This window comes from Panthera onca, chromosome B3 (assembly GCF_046562875.1).
Source record: "Panthera onca isolate mPanOnc1 chromosome B3, mPanOnc1 haplotype 2, whole genome shotgun sequence".
NCBI classification, from domain to species: Eukaryota; Metazoa; Chordata; class Mammalia; order Carnivora; family Felidae; genus Panthera; species Panthera onca.
The window spans coordinates 25,987,920-26,013,888 of NC_138344.1; positions in this window are offsets into that span (position 1 = coordinate 25,987,920).

Sequence of the window (25,969 nt, forward strand, 5' to 3'; positions counted from 1 at the left end):
GTTGTGGGGGGAGGCTACGGAGAGAGATGGAGACAGAGAATCACAAGCAGCCTTTGCACTGTCAGCACAGAGCCAACGTGGGGCTCCATCCCACGAACTGTGAGATCATGACCTGAGCTGAAACCAAGAGTCAGATGTCTAACTGAATGAACCACCCAGGCACCCCCCACTAACCTTAAAAACTCTAGGCTTTCTTTTCCAGAAGTCACAAAATTTGGCTTCTCTTACTTTCCAAACCAGTTACTATGAGGATTTGTTTTCCCTGTGCACTCTCCTGATTGCTAGTCCATCTTTCACCCTCCTCCATCACTGTGCAGCAGCTACAATCCATTTCCTTCCCAAACCGTATCTCTGTACTTCGTACTTTCTTTGATGTGGCCTCCTCTCTACCTTTAGTTGTGAAGTTTGTTCTACCAGTCTTCATGCCAATTTCTGGGGCTATTTAGGGTAATTTAATAGTTATCTAGTTGAATTCATGAGACAAAGCAAGCCTAGGATCCTCCTACTCTGCTGCCATCTTTCCATCCTTACCATGTTCTGATCCTTATCAGATTACTTTTTACCTCCCCCATCCCAATACACTGTAAGTTCCCTAAGAATATGTATCAGAAAAAAATTACAGGGCAATATCCCTAATGAAATTAGATGCACAGAGAGAATAGCTGTCACCAAAATGATAAGGAAAAAAAGTGTTGGAAAGGATGTTAAGAAAGAGAAATCTTGTGCACTGTTGGCAGGAATGCAAATTGATGCATCCACTATGGAAAACAGTTCGCAAATTAAAGAATAGAACTGCAATATTACCCAGGAACTCCACTTCTGGGAATATACACAAAGGAAGTGAATGCAGGATCTTGAAGAAATATATGCACCACCATATTTATTGCAGCATTATTCACAATAGCCAAAATATGGAAACAAGTGAACTGTCTGTCAATGAGAGATATATCTATATCTATCTATATGTATATATCTTTATATAATGGGGTATTAGTCAACCATGAGAAAGGAGGACATTCTGCCATTTACAACATGGGTTGACTTTAAGGGCATTATACTAAACGAAATAAGCCAAATAGAGAAAGACAAGTACTGTATGATTTCTACCGTATGATCTCAGTTATATGTGGTATTTTAAAAAGTTGAACTCAGAAACAGAGAGTAGATGGTGGTTACCAGGGGCTGGGGCAAGTGTGGGAAATGATTGATCTTGGTCAAAGAATACAAACTTCCAGTTGTAAAATGAATAAGTTCTGGGGATGTCAGGTATAGCATGGTGATTACAGTTATTAAAAGTAGATTTTAAAATATGCTCACCACAAGAAGAAATGGTAAATTAATTATGAGACGCGATATAGGCGTTAGCTAATGCTAAGGTGTTCATCATTTTGGACATGTATATGAAATCAACATGTTGTACATCTTAAAATTGTATGACGTGAATGTCAATTATATACCAATAAAGCTAGAAAAAAGAGTATGTATCAGGTCTTTCTTTGGTCAATAATTTTATTGTGTTTAATAAAAATATCATGAATAGGTCTTTGGTGTCATCTAGCATCATATTTCTGCAGCTGAGCAAATTCCTGCATCTAATTCATCAGCTTGCTTTTTTAGAGAAATAGATCCTTTCCAATTTCTCTCTCTTCCCACCGTTTTTATTTTTTAACTTTCATGACTTGATGAATCAAGGAAGCTGAATTTTATATACGTTCAATGTTATTTTTTTCAGGAACTAACTCATTTTACTGGGCTTAAATATCAATCAACCAATACCTGACCTTACCCAAATACTGGCACCCAAGAAATTGTAAATCTCAATAACACACCAGTTCTCCTGAATAACAATCTTGTTGCGACAGGGAGTTTAGGCAAACTTCCTCCTGTAATGAAGGCCTCACAACACCCTGGATCATGTCTTATATGTGGCAAAATACAGTGTGAATAGTAGCCAATTTCCTTTTTCCCTAAAATTTGTCAATTCAGAGTTGCTGGTTTTTCTTTCCATGGAAACTGAGTTTCACATTGATGTGACCAAAGTTCTTCTTGAGGAGTCACCTGGGGTCCTTCATAAAATCTGGGTGTTCCTATGGTGCCTGAGTGGCTCAGTTAAGTGTACAACTTTTGATTTCAACTAACGTAATGATTTCATGGTTTGTTAGTTCGAGCTCCGTATCTGGCTCCATGCCTACAGTGTGGTGCCTGCTTGGGATTCTTTCTCTTCCCCTTTCTTTTTGCCCTTCCCCTTCTCATGCTCTCTTTCTCTCTCAAAATAAATAAATAAACATTTTAAAAATAAAATAATAAAATAAAATTTGGGCGTTCCTTCAGAGTGATGTTTACATTTTGTGAAATGTCAACTGTCTGGTTGCCAAGAATGCTCATCATTATTGTAACAGATACAGAAAAGAGAGGACCATGTTTTATTTCCCCACTTGGTTCTGAGGCTACCCACGGTATGTGATCAAAGCATGTATAATTTTTACATTGAACTTGTTGCCTGTATCCTTCCCATTTTACCCATGTACTTTACCCATTTACTTATCCATAATAAACTATTTCTGGTGTGTGTGTGGGTGTGTGTGTGTATGTTTAAGCTCCCAGACATAGATATCTCCTTTCATTACTGCCAAAAGATCTGTTCACCTCTAGAAATATTTGCATTCCTATTGTTAATATAGGCTGAGGTGGCTATCAAGGGGATACAACATGTGTATCTGGGGGCAGTAAACAGAGTGCAAAGTACTATATCCTGCAAAAAAAAACATTTTCTACATGTATTTTGAAAGGCAAAACATGTTTATATCCTATTGTGTCAGTTTCCAGGGTTCTTTCTATATGTGCAGCCAGCAACTACAAATAAATATGTAAACAAATACATCTTTAAGAAGAGCATCATAGTATACACATTGTTGTGCAACTTGCTTTTTTTAAAATTTGATAATATATGTACTGAAAACAAATGGAATTATTTTCCAATAAAAGAGGATTATATCTTAGATTTGCTTAACAATAAATCTGGGGAGAAAAGGGAATGAATAGGTGAGGATAGAGATGCAACAACAAGGACCATGAGCTGATAGCTGCTAGAACCGGGCAATTTATCAAAGCCTTCTCATGTTTTGTACCATTGCCACAATTATTAGGTAGATAGATAGATAGATAGATGATAGATAGATAGATAGATCTTTTTAGTATTTTGAAAGCATTTTATTGTAAAACAAACACCAAAACAATGTACATTTAGTTGAACAATTTATCATAAAGCAAACATCTGTCAAGAAAACAAGAAATAAGGATAACTATGTTCTTGCTCTTTTGTTCAACTATGGCTTTAGCAATTGACACTGACCTTTTCTCTGAAACAACTTTTGATTTAAAATTTCTATTTATTTGTTTTCTATTTCGTTTTTTTCCTGCCCTTATATTTATTATTATCTTTCTGCTTGTTTTGCAGATACTGTGATTTATTTTGTTTTGTGTTAGCTAGTTTCTTTTTGTTGTTGATTTTTTTTTAATGTTTATTCGTTTTTTGAGAGAGCACAAGTGGAGAGGGGCACAGAGAGAGGGAAACGTAGAATCTGAAGCAGGTTCCAGATTCTGAGCTGTCAGCACAGAGCCTGTTGCTGGGCTCAAACTCACAGACCATGAGATCATGATTTGAGCCGAAGTGTCCTTGGACATTTAACCAACTGAGACACCCAGGCACCCCTGTGTCAGCTAGCCTCTTAAGATGAAATCTTGGAACACCAAATTTAGACCTTTTTTCTTTCATCAGAACCACTTATAGCTAGGTGCACCAGGGGCGCCTGGGTGGCTCAGTTGGTTAAGCATCTGACTTTGGCTCAGGTCATGATCTCACGGTTTCTGAGTTTGAGACCCTGAACTGGGTTCTCTGCTCTTAGCACAGATTCTGCTTTGGGCCTTCTGTCCTGCTCTATTTCTGCCTCTCCTCCACTCACATTTTCTTTCTCTCAAAGATAAATAAAACATTTTTTTTAGAAAGAAGCATTTATAGTTATAAAATTTCCCTCTATCTTCACCCCACAATTTTTGATATATGGTACTTTATCATTCAATTTAAAATATTTTCTAATTTTCCTTGTGACATTTTGGTCTATGGATTATATAGAAATGCATTGTTAATTTCCAAATACTTCAGGAAAATTTCAGAAAGTTTTTCATCATTAATTTCTAATTTAATTTAATGTGATCAGAGAACATAATCTGTATGATTCAATTCTTTTAAATTATTGACATTTGTTTAATGGTTCAGCATATGTACTATTTTGGTGAAAGTACCATATACACCTACTTCTTTAATTTGATCCATTCTGACATTATATGTCTCTTATAGCAGTGCTTAATCCATTAAAATTCCATTAGCTATTGATGTAATTGGATTTTGGTCAGCCATTTTATCATTTGTTCCCTTCTTTTCTTGTTGCTGTTATTTTGCTTCTGTGTTCTTCCTTTTTTGCCTCCTTTTAGATTAAATATTTTAGGTGTCCACTTTTATATATCTGATGTTTTTTTAGCAAAACCTTTCTACAGTTTTTTGGTGGGCACTTGGTATATTAAAATATTATTCTTAATTTTTTATTGCCTTCTTAGATTTCAAATTGTGTGATTCCCATAAAATGTAGAATCCTTGCAACCACATATGGTCATTTGTCACCCCCCATTGTTGGTGTACCATCATAAATATACCTTCATAGATATACAGCTCACAAAAAATTTTATAGTATTACTTTTAAATGGTCAGGTGCATTTTAAAATATTAAGCAATAAATGATAGCCTTTTGTAATTACCCATATATTTACCATTTCTGATACTTTTTCTTTCTTCCTGAAGATCTGAGTTCTAATTTAGAATAATTAGAATTTTCACCAAGAATTTCCTTTACCATTTCTTGTATGGCATATTTTCTTGATGCCAAATTATCTCTATTTTTAAAATCTGAAAATAACTTATTTTCACTTCATTTATAGCATAGAAAATTAACCTTTCATTGAATAAAAGATGCTGGGCTTACAGTTTGTTTTGCTTCCCTCCTTTCAACTCTTTAAAAGAAGTCCCACTATGCATTTTCAAAAATAAACATTAAGGAAGATGGTGGCGTAGGAGGACGCTGGGCTCACCGCGGCCTGCTGATCACTTAGATTCCACCTACACTTGTCTAAATAACCCAGAAAACCGCCAGAGGATTAACAGAACGGAGTCTCTGGAGCCAAGCGCAGATGAGAGGCCCACGGAAGAGGGTAGGAAGGGCGGCGAGGCGGTGTGCGCTCCACGGACTGGCGGGAGGGAGCCGGGCGGAGGGGCAGCCTGCCGGCCAAGCAGAGCCCCCGAGTCTGGCTGGCAAAAGCCGAGAGGCCGGATGGAGTGTGTTCCGACAGCAAGCGTGACTTAGCGTCTGGGAGGTCATAAGTTAACAGCTCTGCTCGGAAAGCGGGAAGGCTGGAGGACAAAGGGAGGGAGAGTTGCTGAGCCCCCTGACGACAGAGCTCAGCTTGGCGGGTAACAAAGGCACTCGCCAGCGCCATCTCCCTCGCCCATCCCCCAGCCAAAATCCCAAAGGGAACCAGTTCCTGCCAGGGAACTTGCTCGCTCCGCACAAACACCCAACTCTGTGCTTCTGTGGAGCCAAACCTCCGGCAGCGGATCTGACTCCCTCCCACTGCCATAGGGCCCCTCCTGAGGTGGATCACCTAAGGAGAAGTGAGCTAAGCCTGCCCCTCCTGCCCCCTTGCACCTTGCCTACCCACCCCAGCTAATATGCCAGATCCCCAGCAGCACCACAAGCCTGGCAGTGTGCAAGTAGCCCAGACGGCCTCGCCACCCCACAGTGAATCCCACCCCTAGGAGAGGGGAAGAGAAGGCACACACCAGTCTGACTGTGGCCCCAGCAGTGGGCTGGGGGCAGACATCAGGTCTGACTGCGGCCCCGCCCACCAACTCCAGTTATACACCACAGCACAGGGGAAGTGCCCTGCAGGTCCTCACCACTCCAGGGACTATCCAAAATGACAAAACGGAAGAATTCCCCTCAGAGGAATCTCCAGGAAATAACAACAGCCATGAACTGATCAAAAAGGATTTAAAAAATATAGCAGAAAGTGAATTTAGAATAATACTCATAAAATTAATCGCTGGGCTTGAAAACAGTATAGAGGACAGCAGAGAATCTCTTGCTACAGAGATCAAGGGACTAAACAGTCACGAGGAGCTGAAAAACGCTTTAAACGAAATGCAAAACAAAATGGAAACCACGACGGCTCGGATTGAAGAGGCAGAGGAGAGAATAGGTGAACTAGAAGATAGTGTTATGGAAAAAGAGGAAGCTGAGAGAAAGAGACATAAAAAAATCCAGGAGTATGAGGGGAAAATTAGAGAACTAAGTGATACACTAAAAAGAAATAATATACGCATAATTGGTATCCCAGAGGAGGAAGAGAGAGGGAAAGGTGCTGAAGGGGTACTTGAAGAAATTATAGCTGAGAACTTCCCTCAACTGGGGAAGGAAAAAGGCATTGAAATCCAAGAGGCACAGAGAACTCCCTTCAGACGTAACTTGAATCGATCTTCTGCACGACATATCGTAGTGAAACTGGCAAAATACAAGGATAAAGAGAAAATTCTGAAAGCAGCAAGGGATAAACGTGCCCTCACATATAAAGGGACACCTATAAGACTCGTGACTGATCTCTCTTTTGAAACTTGGCAGGCCAGAAAGGATTGGCACGATATCTTCAGTGTGCTAAAAGAAAAATATGCAGCTGAGAATCCTTTATCCTTCAAGTCTGTCATTTAGAATAGAAGGAGAGATAAAGGTCTTCCCAAACAAACAAAAACTGAAGGAATTTGTCACCACTAAACCAGCCCTACAAGAGATCCTAAAGGGGATCCTGTGAGACAAAGTACCAGAGACATCACTACAACCATAAAACATACAGACATCACAATGACTCTAAACCCGTATCTTTCTATAATAACACTGAATGTAAATGGATTAAATGCGCCAACCAAAAGACATAGGGTATCAGAATGGATAAAAAAACAAGACCCATCTATTTGCTGTCTACAAGAGACTCATTTTAGATCTGAGGACACCTTTAGATTGAGAGTGAGGGGATGGAGAACTATTTATCATGCTACTGGCAGCCAAAAGAAAGCTGGAGTAGCCATACTTATATCAGACAAACTAGACTTTAAATTAAAGGCTGTAACAAGAGATGAAGAAGGGCATTATATAATAATTACAGGGTCTATCCATCAGGAAGAGCTAACAATTATAAATGTCTATGCGCCAAATACCGGAGCCCCCAAATATATAAAACAATTACTCATAAACATAAGCAGCCTTATTGATAAGAATGTGGTCATTGTAGGGGACTTTAACACTCCACTTACAGAAATGGATAGATCATCTAGACACACGGTCAATAAAGAAACAAGTGCCCTGAATGATACATTGGATCAGATGGACTTGACAGATATATTTAGAACTCTGCATCCCAAAGCAACAGAATATACTTTCTTCTCGAGTGCACATGGAACATTGTCCAAGATAGATCATATACTCGGTCACAAAACAGCCCTTCATAAGTTCACAAGAATTGAAATTATACCATGCATAGTTTCAGACCACAATGCTATGAAGCTTGAAATCAACCATAGGAAAAAGTCTGGAAAACCTCCAAAAGCATGGAGGTTAAAGAACACTTTACTAAAGAATGAGTGGGTCAACCAGGCAATTAGAGAAGAAATTAAAAAATATATGGAAACAAACGAAAATGGAAATACAACAATCCAAATGCTTTGGGACGCAACGAAGGCAGTCCTGAGATGAAAATACATTGCAATCCAGGCCTATCTCAAGAAACAAGAAAATCCCAAATACAAAATCTAACAGCACAACTAAAGGAAATAGAAGCAGAACAGCAAAGACACCCCAAACCCATCAGAAGAAGAGAAATAATAAAGATCAGAGCAGAAATAAACAATATAGAATCTAAAAAAACTGTAGAGCAGATCAACGAAACCAAGAGTTGGTTTGTTGAAAAAATAAACAAAATTGACAAACCTCTAGCCAGGCTTCTCAAAAAGAAAAGGGAGATGACCCAAATAGATAAGATCATGAATGAAAATGGGATTATTACAACCAATCCCTCAGAGATACAAACAATTATCAGGGAATACTATGAAAAATTATATGCCAACAAATTGGACAACCTGGAAGAAATGGACAAATTCCTAAACACCCACACTCTTCCAAAACTCAATCAGGAGGAAATAGAAAGCTTGAACAGACTCATAACCAGCGAAGAAATTGAATCGGTTATCAAAAATCTCCCAACAAATAAGAGTCCAGGACCAGATGGCTTTCCAGGGGATTTCTACCAGATGTTTAAAGCAGAAATAATACCTATCCTTCTCAAGCTATTCCAAGAAATAGAAAGGGAAGGAAAACTTCCAGACTCATTCTATGAAGCCAGTATTACTTTGATTCCTAAGCCAGACAGAGACCCAGTAAAAAAAGAGAACTACAGGCCAATATCCCTGATGAATAGTGATGCAAAAATTCTCAATAAGATACTAGCAAATCGAATTCAACAGCATATAAAAAGAATTATTCACCATGATCAAGTGGGATTCATTCCTGGGATGCAGGGCTGGTTCAACATTCGCAAATCAATCAACGTCATACATCACATTAATAAAAAAAAAGAGAAGAACCATATGATCTTGTGAATCGATGCAGAAAAGGCCTTTGACAAAATCCAGCACCCTTACTTAATAAAAACCCTTGAGAAAGTCGGGATAAAAGGAACATACTTAAAGATCATAAAAGCCATTTATGAAAAGCCCACAGCTAACATCATCCTCAATGGGGAAAAACTGAGAGCTTTTTCCCTGAGATCAGCAACACGACAGGGATGCCCACTCTCACCGCTGTTGTTTAACATAGTGCTGGAAGTTCTAGCATCAGCCATAAGACAACAAAAGGAAATCAAAGGCATCAAAATTGGCAATGATGAAGTCAAGCTTTCACTTTTTGCAGATGACATGATATTATACATGGAAAATCCGATAGACTCCACCAAAAGTCTGCTAGAACTGATACATGAATTCAGCAAAGTTGCAGGATACAAAATCAATGTAAGAAATCAGTTGCATTCTTATACACTCACAATGAAGCAACAGAAAGACAAATAAAGAAACTGATCCCATTCACAATTGCACCAAGAAGCATAAAATACCTAGGAATAAATCTAACCAAAGATGTAAAAGATCTGTATGCTGAAAACTATAGAAAGCTTATGAAGGTAATTGAAGAAGATATAAAGAAATGGAAAGACATTCCCTGCTCATGGATTGGAAGAATAAATATTGTCAAAATGTCAATACTACCCAAAGCTATCTACACATTCAATGCAATCCCAATCAAAATTGCACCAGCATTCTTCTCGAAACTAGAACAAGCCATCCTAAAGTTCATATGGAACAACAAAAGGCCCCGAATAGCCAAAGTAATTTTGAAGAAGAAGACCAAAGCAGGAGGCATCACAATCCCAGACTTTAGCCTCTACTACAAAGCTGTCATCATCAAGACAGCATGGTATTGGCACAAAAACAGAGACATCGACCAAAGGAATAGAATAGAAACCCCAGAACTAGACCCACAAACGTATGGCCAACTCATCTTTGACAAAGCAGGAAAGAACATCCAATGGTAAAAAGACAGTCTCTTTAACAAATGGTGCTGGGAGAACTGGACAGCAACATGCAGAAGGTTGAAAGTAGACCACTTTCTCACACCATTCACAAAAATAAACTCAAAATGGATAAAGGACCTGAATGTGAGACAGGAAACCATCCAAACCCTAGAGGAGAAAGCAGGACCTCCTCTCTGACCTCTCTGGTCAGCCTCAACCGCAGCAATCTCTTACTCGACACATCCCCAAAGGCAAGGGAATTAAACGCAAAAATGAATTACTGGGACCTTATGAAGATAAAAATCTTCTGCACAGCAAAGGAAACAACCAACAAAACTAAAAGGCAACCAACAGAATGGGAAAAGATATTTGCAAATGACATATCAGACAAAGGGCTATTATCCAAAATCTATAAAGAGCTCACCAAACTCCACACCCAAAAAACAAATAACCCAGTGAAGAAATGGGCAGAAAACATGAATAGACACTTCTCTAAAGAAGACTTCCGGATGGCCAACAGGCACATGAAAAGTTGTTCAACGTCGCGCCTTATCAGAGAAATACAAATCAAAACCACACTCAGATATCACCTCACGCCAGTCAGAGTGGCCAAAATGAACAAATCAGGAGACTATAGATGCTGGAGAGGATGTGGAGAAACGGGAACCCTCTTGCACTGTTGGTGGGAATGCAAATTGGTGCAGCCGCTCTGGAAAGCAGTGTAGAGGTTCCTCAGAAAATTAAAAAGAGACATACCCTATGACCCAGCAATAGCACTGCTAGGAATTTACCCAAGGGATACAGGAGTACTGATGCCTCGGGGCACTTGTACCCCAATGTTTATAGCAGCACTCTCAACAATAGCCAAATTATGGAAAGAGCCTAAATGTGCATCAACTGATGAATGGATAAAGAAATTGTGGTTTATATACACAATGGAATACTACGTGGCAATGAGAAAGAATGAAATATGGCCTTTTGTAGCAACATGGATGGAACTGGAGAGTGTGATGCTAAGTGAAATAAGCCATACAGAGAAAGACAGATACCATATGGTTTCACTCTTATGTGGTTATGTGGATCCTGAGAAACTTAACAGAAACCCATGGGGGAGGGGAAGGAAAAAAAAAAAAAAAAGAGGTTAGAGTGGGAGAGAGCCAAAGCATAGGAGACTGTTAAAAACTGAGAACAAACTGAGGGTTGATGGGGGGTGGGAGGGAGGGGAGGGTGGGTGATGGGTATTGAGGAGGGCACCTTTTGGGATGAGCACTGGGTGTTGTATGGAAACCAATTTGACAAGAAATTTCATATATTGAAAAAAAATAAAAAAATAAACTTTAAAAGAAGAAGAAAAAAAAAGAAGTCCCACTATCTTTCAGCTTCAATTACCACTATTGAGGGGTCAGTGGTGATTTGAATCACTGTTCTCCTATATGCTATATTTCTCTCTGGCTACTTTAAAATTTTTCTCTTCATTTTGATTTTTAATAGTTTCACTGAAATGTACCTAGGTTTGATATTAACTGTAATTTTAATGTTTGGAAATTTATGAGATTCTTGAATATATAAACTTATGTTTTCTACTAAATTGGGAGAATTTTGGTAACAGCTTCTGCTATTTTTTTTCAAATTCATGCTCCTTTCTACTGTGGTACTTCAATGACATATATGTCAAATAGTTTGATAGTGTCCTCAGGTCCTGGGGCTTGTTTATTTCTTTTTAATTTTTTCCTCTCTGTTCGGTAGACTGGGTAATTTCTACTGGTCTGCCTTCAAATAGGCTTAATCTTCCTTCTCTATCTTTCATCTATATTCTCTAGTTCAGTGAATTTAATTTTTAAATTGTTGATATTAATTTTTAGTTACACATTTTTCCTTTAATTTGTTTTCAGAATTTCTATCTCCCTGATGATATATTTGTAACTTTTCACTTATTGTCAGTATATTTTACTTCATGTCCTTGAAGTTAGTTATTATAGCTTCTTTAAAATCCTTCCTTGCTGATTTCAAAACCTAAGTCACCTGCCATCTTTCAAGTTTATTCTTTTGAGGGGATTCAGATTAATCCTCTTCATATATTTTGTTTATTTTTCAGTTAATATACAGTGTAATATTAGTTTAATATGTACAATATAGTGATTCAACACTTCCTTACGACACCTGGTGCTCAATACAAGTGCATTCCTTAATCCCCATCTCCTATTTAACCCATCCCCTCTACCACCACCTCTTTTCTGCTAACCATCAGTTTGTTCTCTATAATTAAGAGTCTGTTTCATGCTTTGTGGCTCTATTTTTTTTGCCTGTTCTCATTTGTTTTGTTTCTTAAATTCCACATATGAATGAAGTCATATGGTATTTGTCTATGAATGACTTATTTCTCTGAACACTCTACTCTCTGCTTCATCCATGTCATTGCAAAAGGCAGGATTTCACTCTTTTTTGATGGCTGGATGATATTCTGTCATGTATATATACCATATCTTCTTTATTCATTCATCAGATGATGGAAATTTGGGCTATTTCCATAATTTGGCTATTGTAGATAATGCTACTATAAACATCAGGGGCATATATTCCTTTGAATTTTTTTTTTGTATTCTTTGGTAAATACCTAGAGGTGCATTTGCTGAATCATAGGGAAGTTCTATTTTTAACTTTTTGAAGAACCTCCATACTGTTTTCAACAGTGGTTGCACCAGTTTTCATTACCACCAACAGTGCATGAGGGTTCCTTTTTCTCCACATCCTCTCCAACACCTGTTGTTTCTTGTTTTGTTGATTTTAGTGTGTCTGATAGGGTTGAAGTGATATCTCATTGTGGTTTTGATTTGCATTTCCCTGATGATGAGTGTGATGTTGAGCATCTTTCCATGTGTCTGTTGACCATCTGCATTTCTTCTTTGGAGAAATGTCTTTCATTGTCTTCAGCCCATTTTTTTTAATTGAAATTTAACTTTATTTTTTTATTTTTTAAAATTTACATCCAAATTAGTTAGTATATACTGATGCAATGATTTCAGGAGTAGATTCCTTAATGTCCCTTACCCATTTAGCCCATCCCCCTTCCCACAACCCCTCTAGCAACCCTCAGTTTGTTCTCCATATTTATGAGTCTCTTTTGTTTTGTCTCCCTCCCTGTTTTCATATTATTTTTATTTCCCTTCCCTTAAGGTTCATCTGTTTTGTCTCTTAAAGTCCTCATATGAGTGAAGTCATAGGATTTTTGTCTTTCTCTGACTGAATAATTTCACTTAGCATAATACCCTCCAGTTCCATCCACGTAGTTGAAAATGGCAAAATTTCATTCTTTCTGATTGCCGAGTAATACTCCATTGTGTGTATATATATATATATATATATATATATATACACCACATGTTCTTTGTCCATTCATCCATCTATGGACATTTGGGCTCTTTCCATACTTTGGCTATTGTTGATAGTGCTGCTATAAACATGGGGGTGCATGTGTCCCTTAAAAACAGCACACCTGTATCCCTTCGATAAATGCTTAGTAGTGCAATTGCTGGGTAATAGGGTAGTTCTATGTTTAGTTTTTTGAGGAACCTCCATTCTGTTTTCCAGAGAGGCTGCACCAGCTTGCGTTCCCACCAACAATGCAAAAGGGATCCTCTTTCTCCACATCCTTGCCAACATCTGTTGTTGCCTGTGTTGTTAATGTTAGCCATTCTGACAGGTGTAAGGTGGTAGGTAATTCATTGTGGTTTTGATTTTTATTTCCCTGATGATGAGTGATGTGGAGCATTTTTTCATGTGTCAGTTGGCCATCTGGATGTCTTCTTTGGAGAAGTGTCTATTCATGCCTTCTGCCCATTTCTTCACTGGATTATTTGTTTTTTGGGTGTTGAGTTTGATAAGTTTTGTAGATTTTGGATACTAACCCTTTATCTGATATGTCATTTGCAAATATCTTCTCCCATTCTGTCTGTTGCCTTTTAGTTTTGCTGATTGTTTCCTTCACTGCGCAGAAGCTTTTTATTTTGATGAGGTCCCAGTAGTTCATTTTTGCTTTTGTTTCCCTTGCCTCTGGAGACGAGTTGAGTAAGAAATTGCTGCGGCCAAGATCAAAGAGGTTTTTCTCTGCTTTCTCCTAGAGGATTTTGATGGCTTCTTGTCTTACATTTAGGGCTTTCATCCATTTTGAGTTTATTTTTGTGTATGGTATAAGGAAGTGGTCTGGGTTTATTCTTCTGCATGTCTCTGTCCAGTTTTCCCAACACCACTTGCTGAAGAGACTGTCTTTATTCCATTGGATATTCTTTCCTGTTTTATCAAAGATTAGTTGCCCATACATTTGTGGGTCCTTTTCGGGGTTCCCTATTCTATTCCATTGATCTCAATGTCTGTTCTTGTGCCAGTACCACAGTGTCTTGATGGTTACAGCTTTGTAGTATAGCTTTAAGTCTGGGATTGTGATGCCTCCTGCTTTGGTTTTCTTTTTCAAGATGGCTTTGGCTATTCGGGGTCTTTTGTGGTTCCATACAAATTTTAGGATTATTTCTTCTAGCTCTGTGAAGAATGCTGGTGTTACTTTGATAGGGATCTTTTTGAATATGGAGATTGCTTTGGGTAGTATCGACATTTTAACAATATTTTTTCTTCCTATCCAGGAGCATGGAATCTTTTTCCATTTCTTTGTGTCTTCTTCAATTTCATTCATAACCTTTCTATATTTTTCAGTGTAAAGATTTTCACCTCTTTGGTTAGATTTAGTCCTAGGTATTTTATGTTTTTTTGTGCAACTGTAAATGGGATCGATTCCTTGATTTCTATTTCTGTCACTTCATTGTTAGTGTATAGGAATGCAACCAATTTCTGTGCCTTGATTTTATATCCTGCAACTTTGCTGAATTCATGAATCAGTTCTAGCAGTTTTTTGCTGGAATCTTTTGGGTTTTCCATATACAGTATCATGTCACCTGTGAGGAGTGAAATTTGACTTCCTCCTGGCAGATTTGGATGCCTTTTATTTCTTTGTGTTGTCTGCAGAGGCTAAGACTTCCAATACTATGTTGAATAACAGTGGCAAGAGTGGACATCCCTGTCTTGTTCCTGACCTTATGGGGAAAGTTCTCAGTTTTTCCCCATTGAGGAAGATATTAGCCTTGGGTTGCTCCTATATGGCTTTTATCATCTTGAGGTATGATCCTTCTATCCCTACTTTCTTGAGGGTTTTTATCAAGAAAGGATGTTTTATTTTGTTAAATGCTTTCTCTGCATCTATTGAGAGGATCATACGGTTCCTGTCCTTTCTTTTGTTGATGTGATGCATCACGTTAATTGTTTTGCGGATATTGATCCAACCCTGCATCCCAGGTATAAACCCCACTTGGTCGTGGTGAATAATTTTTTTAATGTATTGTTGGACACAGTTGACTAATATCTTGTTGAGGAATTTTGTATCCATGTTCATCAGGGAAATTGGTCTATAGTTCTCCTTTTTAGTGGGGTCTCTGTCTGGTTTTGGAATCGGGGTAACGCTGGCTTTATAGAAAGAGTTTGGAAGTTTTCCTTCCATTTCTATTTTTTGGAACAGTTTCAAGAGAATAGGTGTTAACTCTTTCTTAACACCTATTGGTGTTTGGTAGAATTCCCCTGGAAATCCATCTGACCCTGAACTCTTGTTTTTTGGCAGATTTTTTATTACTAAATCAATTTCCTTACTGGTTATGGGTCTGTTCAAATTTTCTATTTCTTCCTGTTTCAGTTTTTGGTAGTGTATATGTTTCTAGGAATTTGTCCATTTCTTCCAGATTGCCCATTTTTTTGGCGTATAGTTGCTCATAATATTCTCTTATTCGTTTTGTCATTTTGAAGGGAGAAAAGGAGTTAATGAGGTAGAAAATTTGAAATTAAATAAATTAAAAATAAAAAAATATTAAAATTAAAAATTAAAAACACATACACACAATAATCGAATAGATGATGCTAGATCCTAGGTGTGTTTTGGTCTGGGTGTAGAAAGTGGTTTGACAGATTAGAGGAATAAAAAAAAGGGGGGGGGGAGAGAGGAAAAAAAATAAATCATTTGAGAATTTGAAAAAATGAATACACTAAAGTATACTAAAATGCACAAAAGTAGAGAATGTAGTAGAAAAATTATTTTTAAAATTTTAATAAAAATTAAAAAGAAATATGAATTTTTTCATTTTCTGTATAAAAGGAAAATGAAAAACGAAAAAGAGAGTAAAGATTTTTAAAAAAGGAAAAGAAAAGACAGAAAAAAAAGAAATCATTTGAAAATTTGAAAAAGTGAATACAGGGGCGCCTGGGTGACTTAGTTGGTTAAGCGTCCTACTTCAGCTCAGGTCATGATCTCACTGTCCGTGAGTTCAGACCCTGTGTCAGGCTCTGTGCTGACAGCTCAGAGCCTGGAACTTGCTTTGGATTCTGTGTCTTCCTCTTTCTTTGCCTCTCCCCCACTCATGCTCTGTCTGTCTCTGAAAAATGAATAAACCTTTAAAAAATTTAAAAAAAGAGAAAAGGTGAATACACTGTAGTAGACTGAAATAAAATGATGGGAGTGACATAGCATTTGAAAAACATTACATAAAAACAAAAAATATAGTAATCAAAATTAAATAAAAATATTTCCAAAAGAAATTGAAAGTAAAAATGAAGTTTTTCTCTTTCTGCATTCAAGAAAAAGACAAGAAATGAAAAAGAGAAAAAAGAAAAAGAAAGAAAAAAAAGAAAATTGTTTGAAAATTTGAAAAGGTGAGTACACTGAAGTAGACTAAAATAAAATGATGGAAGTAAAGCAGAATTTGAAAAAATTTATACAAAAGTAAAAAATACAGTAATAAAAATTAAACACAGATATTTTTAATAAAAATTGAAAATAAAAATTAGTTTTTTCTCTTTTTGTATTCAAGAAAAAAAAAGAATTGTAAAAGAGAAAAAGGAAAAAGAGAGAGAAAAAAATGAATAAATGAACCTGCTAACAGATTGAAATAAGACTGAAATTGCTTCATTTTCCCCTAGAGGTCAGTCCATGTAGCTCTTTATAGTCCATAAATTAAGCTGGCGGTGAGGTTTGTGTTCTTGAAGAGCAAAGTTGGACCAGTTGGTCAGGTGCTCGGTGTAACAGCTCCTCTCTCCAGTAGATGGCGCTGCTGGCCTACTGGGGTAGATTGTTGCGGTGCTCATTGGTGCAGTTGCGCATGCACAGGAGTGGTGAAATCTGGCACCACCCAGCCACCCAGTCCGGTGCCACCCGGATCAGGAATCGTGCACCAGTCCTGTCTTCAGCTCTCATCCACTCCCCACTTTTCCACTCTCTGTGACCAGGCCCCAGGCAGTACCTCTCTCCCGAGTTTTGTCTTAGATTCGGCGGCTTTCCCCTGCCCCTTACTTCTGAAGGACTGTGGCTTTGACCTGCTCCACCCCTCTGTGGGAGGGTCTCACCAAGCAATGGCCAAATGAGCAATGGCCAAATGTCGACTGCACCCAGGAATGCCTGCTGTACCCTGCTGTTGCCGGTGCCCTGAGACTGCAGCCAGGGGCCAGCCTGCCCCAAGAAAAGATCATGAGACAATGTAGCATCAGCGTTTCAGGGACCATGGAAAATTGCAACACACATCTGGGTTCAGGCTTCATCCTCAACAACCTTGCCCTAGCACCAGCAAATGCAGCTGCCCTCTGGGGTCTGCTGGCACCAGGTGGCCCCAACAGTCTCTATCAAATGTCCCTCCAGCAGTGAAACCACTTTTCCCCCTGTGTGGCCCGAGAACCTCCCAGACCCCACTCTGTTCCTGGGGATTTACCTTTCCCACCAGAGCACCACCAGGTATCGAGCTGTGGAGTTGCAGCCTTTGCGCTCCCCTTGTTTACAGTCTAATGGAATTTAAACTCTCCCCTTTCTCCTTTCACCCTTTTTAGTTTAGTCCTTGTGGCTGTTTCTAATTTTCTACTTTCTCTCCAGCTGCTTTTGGGGAGGAGTGCTTTTCCCGTATGCTCCCCCCACCCCCAGTCTCTGTCCTCTCTCTGCCCGCAAAAGGGGTTCCCTACCTTTCAGGGCTTCTTGCTCCCCAATTTCAGCTCTTCGTGTCTCATATCTGCTGAATTCTGTGGTTCAGTTTGTGCAGATTGTTGTGTTAATCTTCCAATCATTTTTCAAGCTGTGTAGGATGGTTTAGTGTTGGTCTGGCTGTATTTCATGGATGCGAGACACACAAAAAGCTTCCATGCTGTTCCGCCATCTTGGCTTCTCCCCTTCAGCCCATTTTTTAATTGGATTATTTGTTTTGGGGGTGTTGAGTTTCATAAGTTCTTTATATGCTTTGGATGCTAACATTTTACCAGATGTCATTTGCATGGAACGTCTCCCACTTCATAGGTTGCCTTTCAGTTTTGTTGATTGTTTCCTTCACTGTGCAGATCTTTTTATTTTGATAAGACCTAATACTTTATGTTTGTTTTTGTTTCCCTTGCCTTAGGAGACATAACTAGGAAGAAGTTTTTATGGTCGATGTCAAAGACACTCCCTGTGTTCTCTGCTAGGATTTTTATGGTTTCAGGTCTCACACTTTGGTCTTTAATCCATTTTGAGTTTATTTGGGTGTATGGTGTAAGAAAGTGGTCCAGTTTCATTCTCTTGCATGTAGCTGTACAGTTTTCTTAACACCATTTGTTGAAGAGACTATCTTTTCCTCATTGCATATTTTTTCTTGCTTTGTTGAAAATTAATTGACTGTATAGTTGTGGTTTCATTTCTGGGTTTTATATTCTGGTCCATTGACCTATGTGTCTTTTTTTTTTTTTTTTTTTTGGCCAGTACCATAGCATTTTCGTCACCATGACTTTGCAATACAACTTGAAGTCTCCAATTGTAATGCTTTCAGCTTTTCTTTTCTTTTTCAAGGTTGTATTGACTATTTGGGGTCTTTTTGTGTTTTTATATAAATTTTAGAATTGTTTGTTCCAATTCTGTGAAAAATGCTTTTAGTATTTTAATATGGATAGCATTAAATGTGTAGAATTCTTGGATAGTATAGACATTTTAGTAATATTTGTTCTTCAATCCATGAACATGGAATGTCTTTCCATTCCTTTGTGTCATCTTCAATTTCTTTCATCAGTGTTTTATAGTTTTCAGAGCACAGGTATTTCACTTCTTTGGTTAAGTTTATTCTTAAGTGTCTTATAGGTTTGGGTGCAATTATAAATGGGTTGGAATCCTTAATTTCTCTTTCTGCTGTTTTATTATCAGTACATAGAAATGCAACAGATTCCGTATGTTGGTTTTGCATTCTGTGACTTTACTGAATTCATCTATCAGTTCTAGCAATTTTCTTTGGTGGATTCTTACTTTCATCTTCAAATAAGAAAAGATTGACATCTTTCTTGCCAATTTGGATGCTATTTATTTATTTATTTATTTATTTTCGTGTCTGATTGCTGTGGATAGGACTTCCAGAACTATGTTAAATAAAAATGGTGAGAGTTGACACCCTGTCTTTTTCCTGACCATAGAGGAAATGCTCTGTTTTTCTCCCCTGAAGACGATATTAGCTCCGGGTTTTTCCTAGATGACCTTTATTATGTGGAGGTATATTCCCTATAAACGTACTTTGTTGACGGTTTTGATCATGAATTAAGGTCATACTTTGTCAAATGCTTTTTGGGAATCTATTAAAATGATCGTATGATTCATATCCTTTCTTTTATTAATGTGGTGTATGTGAAGAGACACATGCACCCCAATGTTTATAGCAGCATTATCTACAATAGCCAAATTATGGAAACAGCCCAAGTTTCCATCATCTGATGAATTGATAAAGAAGATATGGTATAATATATACACAACAGAATATTATTCAGCAATAAAAAGAGTGAAAACTTGCCATTTGCAATGACGTGGCTGGAGCTAGAGAGTAAACAAAATAAGTCGGTCAGAGAAAGACAAATACCATATGATTTCACTCATATATGGAATTTAAGAAACAAACAAGTGAGCAAAGGGAAAAACAAAAACAAAAACAGAGTGAGAGGGAAACCAAGAAGCCAACTCTTAACTATAGAGAACAAACTGATGGTTATTGGAAAGGACGTAGGTGGAGGTTGGGCTAAATTGGTGATGGGGATTAAGGAATTCATCTGTTGCAATGAGCATTGTGTGTTGTGTGGAAGTGTTGAATTACTATATTGTGCTCCTGAAACTAATTGTATGTTAGTACATTGTATGTTAGCTGGCATTTAAATAAAAACTTTTAAAAAATGGCATTGACTCTAAATCTTCTTGAAGTTACTTCAGTCAGAGTAGGGACTTGAAGCAATGAGGACATGTAAAAGTAATGGCCTCTACTGGCCTCTCCTTTTTTGGCATCTCTGTGATCAGAATCAGCAATCAATGTTCAGAGTACATATCTTCAATATTTGGAGGACAGAGTTCTTTTTGTCCATCCAGGCTCTTGCAAACTGTGTGCAAGCTACTTTTGGAATACATGCATATCTGCCTGCCATGTGGCTGAGGGGTGGGAGATGGATGGCTACTACTGTGCTAAAAGCTGAATTGACCAAAATTAACCAATATACCAACCCAGTTTTCCCCCTGGAAATTGCAAGCCTTCAATAGACTCCAGAGTTCCAAAATAGTTACATCAGACAGATTCTGTTAGTTCAATTGTATATATGCAAAGACATATTTCTGGTGCTTCCTACTCTGTCATCCCTTAACTGAATCTTTTACAATCAATTCTCAAGTCACATCCATGTGCACAACCCTGTTGTCATTTTCATTGAGACTGAATTAAACTCGATAGTACTTTGGGTAGAATTACTCTTTTACAATGTGAATCTTCCAATCTAGAGACATGGTTTGTTCCTATGCTTATTTAGGTCTTCCAAATTTATATCAGTAATATTTTATATCTTTCATATTAAGGCTTTATATGTCTTTTGCAATGTTGATTATTAAGTATTGGACATTTTCACTCTATAATAAGGAATTTCCCTTTAAATTTTTTTTTAAATTTTATTGCTGGCATAGGAAATGAAAGCTAGTTTTGTCTTTTATTTAGCAAATTTTTAAACACATTTTAAATTATAACAATTTATGTTTAGATACTTTGGATTTTCTATGAACAGAATAATGTAAATAATGAAAGTTTTATTTCCTATTTTCTAATATTTTAATTTTATATTCTTGTCTTATTGCATAATGTTAAACAGAAGTGAGAACAATGAGAATTCTCTTATTACCCTTCAGTTTAAAGAAACTATTTAATCTAAATATGAAGTTTTCTACTATTTTTAAAAAGGATTACTTTCAAATTAAGTAAATTACCTTTTTTGTTTTCTCTATTCATTGAGATCATATACATATATTTTTACTTTCTCCATTATGAAGTGAATTACTCTGATTGATTTAGAAATGTTAAACCCAGCTTGAATTCTTAGAATAAATTTAACCATTAAATATTATCTTGAGTTATCAAGGTCTAGTCATAATTGGTACATTTACTCTTTTCCAGGCTGATCTCCATGGGGCTGGGTTGATATTAGGCTGATCTCTTAACATACATTGACTTTGTTATTTTTCAATACTTCTTTATCTCCTTCAGCTTTGCTGTTGATACTGCACTATAAGTACTTTACCTCATGTTATTTTCTCCTTTGATTATCTGTTCCAGCTCTTTATTAGACAATTCTGCTATATATAACCTCTTATTTAGGTGTGTGTGTGTGTGTGTGTGTGTGTGTGTGTGTGTGTATGAACATGGCTCATTATTTTTTAATAATTAATATGGTAACAATTATAGATGCCAGTTGCTGAGTGCTTTCCGTGTGTGTGCCATATTTCTCAGAGACTTCCAAATACCTTATCTTATTTCAGGAAACAAATATCCAGATCTAATAGGCACAGAGAACTTCTATCAAAACCCACGCCAAGACATATTGTAATTAAATTTGAAAAATATAACAATAAAGAAGGGAATTCCTTGGGAATTTTCAAATTTCCCTAGCAACCACTTGACAGGTTTTTAAAAATTTATTTAAATGTTTATTAAAGTAGCAGGAAGCCGTATAAATTTTACAGAACTAGTCATTAAGTGAAATATGTATATTAATTCATAAGGTAAATATTTTATAACTCATTTAGTCATTTGTATGGCATTTACACTAAATGGGTTTAGAGTTGAGAAAATTTGGAAAGATGGAGAGTAGAAGGACCCTGAGCTCAACCCATCCCAGTTTTACAACTACATATCCTCTACATCCAAGTCAATAAACCAGAGAGTGATCTGAATACTGGCAGAACAAATTCCACAACTAAATATAAAGAAGAAGCTGCATCTGAAAGGTTAAGGAGGTCAGAAAGGCAAAAGGAGTCTGCCCCCAGGAAGGAGAGAGCTGTGTGCACAGAGAGGGTAGAGAAATGGGCCCTTGCACCAGGGAGCTTACATGGAGAAGAATAATAATCTTCATTGGTTTAAAAACCAGAGGGGCTGAATTCTGTAATTTGGTAAAACCAGTGGGACTTGGAGCCTAGAGCTTTAAAAGTTGATTTAGTGCTGGGTGAGCTGGGGGGGGGGGGTGGTCAGAGACAACAACCTGCCCAGAGAAGGAGCACAAAAATGACAATTTGCATAATTCTGGGACAAACAGGAGACAGATCTGTTCATACTGATTTTGGAACGTGTTGGGGGACTTCTTTGAAAAGGAGGGAGCTGGTAGGTGCCATTTTTAGCCCCTGCCTTCCAGCATAAGTACAGAGCCACCTGCAGGAGGCAGGTCTGCGCAGACACTTGTAGCTTCAACCCAGAGATCAGAGAAAATTGTGTTAAAGTTTCACATGCATCCTGCCCAGTTGCATCATAGAGCCCAACCCCATGCCCCAGCCATTGTTGTGCTCCATGACCAGCCACCGGGTAGAAAGTTGCCACTGCATGCCATGCACAGCTGTGCACCCCAGCCACCATCCCACTCTAAGCCCAGCCCCGCACAGCCATCACTCAAGCCACACCCAGCCTCATGCCCCTGGCCATCTCAGCACACAGCTCCCAGCTGCCACAGTGCTTTGGGGGAACCCAGAATAGGACTAGTGTTCCAATGCAAATTTTGCTAACAGTGCTGCCCTACTTCCAAGTTCCCCTGTGGGCATACCCCTTCAGAGCCGGCCTGCCTGGGTCCCAGTAACACCACAGAGAGCAAGCACAACCCACAACATGCAGACTATCAGTGCAGATACCTGAAAGGAAAAATGACTCAGACACAACAGCAGGGCATAAGCAACACACATAGGATATTCTCCTGAAATTCCAGTTTCTGGTAAACATGGGACAGTGCACTGCAGGGCATTCCAGGAACTTTTCTTCATAAAGTCACTACTTTCAAGAGAGAGGAGGGGCGCCTGGGTGGCTCAGTCAGTTGAGCGTCCGACTTAGGCTCAGGTCATGATCTCGCAGTCCGTGAGTTCGAGCCCCACGTCGGACTCTGTGCAGACAGCTCAGAGCCTGGAGCCTGTTTCCGATTCTGTGTCTCCCTCTCTCTCTGACCCTCCCCCATTCATGCTCTGTCTCTCTCTGTCTCAAAAATAAATAAACGTTTAAAAAAAAAAGAGAGAGGACACAGCTGACTATCTTAACACAAAGAAACAGACACAGAGAGGCAGACAAAATGAGGAGATGGAGAAATTGATCTAAAATGAAAGAACAGGACAAAGCCATGGCCAGAGATCTAAGTGAAAGAGATATAAGTGACATGGCTGATTTAGAATTTAAAGCAATGGTCACAAGGATACTCACTGGACTTGAGAAAAGAATAGAAGACATGAATAAGACCCTTAGGACAGAGGATAAGGAATAACATAGCAGAGATAAATGGAGATAAAAGGCTTAATAAATGAAATGAGAAATATGCTTGATGGCATGAAGAGCAGAATAGAAGAAGCAGAGGAACAAAGTAGTGACATAGAAGACAGAGAAATGAAAAGAAATCTGCTGAAAAGAGAAAACAATTACACAAAAATGAGAAAAGACCTAGGGAACTCAGGGATTCCATCAAACATAACAACATTCATATTATAGGAGTCCCAGAAGAATAAGAGAGAGAGAAGGGAGCAAAAGTCTTATTTGAAGAAATAATAGCTGAATACATTCCTACTCTGAAGAGGAAAGCAGATATCCAGATCCAGGAAGCACAGAAAACTCCAGCCAAAATCAACATAAGTAGACATACACCAAGACATATTCTAATTAAATTGGCAAAATATAATGATAAAGAAAAAAAATCTTAAAAGCAAAAAGACAAAAGAAGAGAGTAACTTAACAAAGGAAAAGCCCAAAGGTAGGCAGAAGATTTTCAACAGAAACTTTGCAAGCCAGAAGGGAATGGCATAATATATTCAAAGTGCTGAATGGGAAAAATCTGCAGCCAGGAATATTCTGTCCAGCAAGATGTCATTCAGAATAGAAAGAGAGATAAAGAGTTTCCCAGACTACTTAACCAGCCCTGTAAGTAATATTAAAAAGGACTCTTCCAGTGGAAAGGAAAAATCAAAAGTGATAGTATAAAGTTGGGAAAAACAAAAGAAGTAAAAATAAACATTTCAGTAAAATATCAGTCAAGGAACTCACAGAAAAGTGAATGTAAAATATGCCACCATATACCTGTAATGTGGTCAAGAACAAAAAGAAAAGAATGTGTTCAAACTTAAACAATCTTCAACTTAATATAGACTGCTATATGCAGAAAAGGTTATATACAAACCTAATGGTAACCATATATAAAAAACACTAATAAACATGTAAATAATAAGGAGAAAGAAATATAAATATAGAACTAAACAAAATCAGCAAGCCACAAAAGAGAGAAAGACAAGAAAGGATCAGAGAAAATCTTCAGAAACAACCACAAAACAGGGAATAAAATGTCACTAAATACACATTTATCAATAACTGTTTTGAATTAAAAAGTACTAAGTGCTCGAATCAAAAGACAAAAATTGAAAGAATGGATTAAAAAAAAAAAACAAGACTCATCTATATGCTGCCTACAAGAGACTCATTTTAACCTAAAAACACCTGAAGTTTGAAAGGGAGGGATTGGAGAAACAATTATCATGCAAATTGATGTGAAAAAGCCGGAATAGCAATACTTACATCAGAAAAATACACATTAAAACAAGGAGTATAACAAGAGACAAAGAAGGACACTATATAAATAATAAAGGTGGCAATCCAGCAAGAAGATATAATAATTGTAAATATGTATGCAACTAACATAAAGCATTCAAATACATAAAATAATAACAAACAAAAAGTAGCTAATCAATAGTAATAAAATAATTGTTAAAGGGGACTTTAACACCACACTTACATCAATGGATAGATTATCCAAACAGGAAATCAACAAAGAGAGGCTTTGAATGACACACTGGAACAGATGGATTTTAACAGATATATTCAGAACATTCCATCCTAAAGCAGCAGAATACACTTCTTTTCAAGTTCACATGGAACATTCTCCAGAATAGATCACATATTAGGCCACAAAATAAGGGCTCAACAAATACAGAAAGATGGAAGCCATGGCATGAATCTCTTCTGACCACAATGTTATTAAACTAAAATCAACCATAAGAAAAAAATATGGAAAGAACACAAATAAATGGAGGCTAAATAACATGTTACTAAACAATGAATGGGTCAACAGGAAACCAAAGAAGAAATTAAAAAGTACATGGGAACAAATGAAAATGAAAACACAATGATCCAAAACCTCTGGAACACAGCAAAAACATTTCTAAGAGGGAAGTTTATAGCAATACAGGTCTCCCTCTAGAAACAAGAAAAATCTCAAGTTGAAAACCAAACCTTACATCCAGAGGAGCTAAAAAGAACAACAAAGAAAAATGAATTCCAGAGTTAATAAAAGAAAGGAAATAAGAAAGATAAGACCAGAAATTAGTGAAATAGTGACTAAAAAGACAATAGAAAAGATCAATAGAACTATAGTTTGTTCTTTAAGAAGATAAACCACATTAACAAAACTTTAGGTACAAAGTCTTTAGTCACAGAGAGAGAGAGAGAACTGAAATAAATAAAATCATAATGAAAGCAGAGAGTTTACAACATATACCACAGAAATGCAAAGAATATAAGAGACTACTATGAACAATTATACATGAACACATTGGAAACCTAGAAGAAACTGTTAAATGCCAAGAAACATACAACCTTCCAAGAAGGAATCATGAAGAAACAAAATACCTTATCAGACC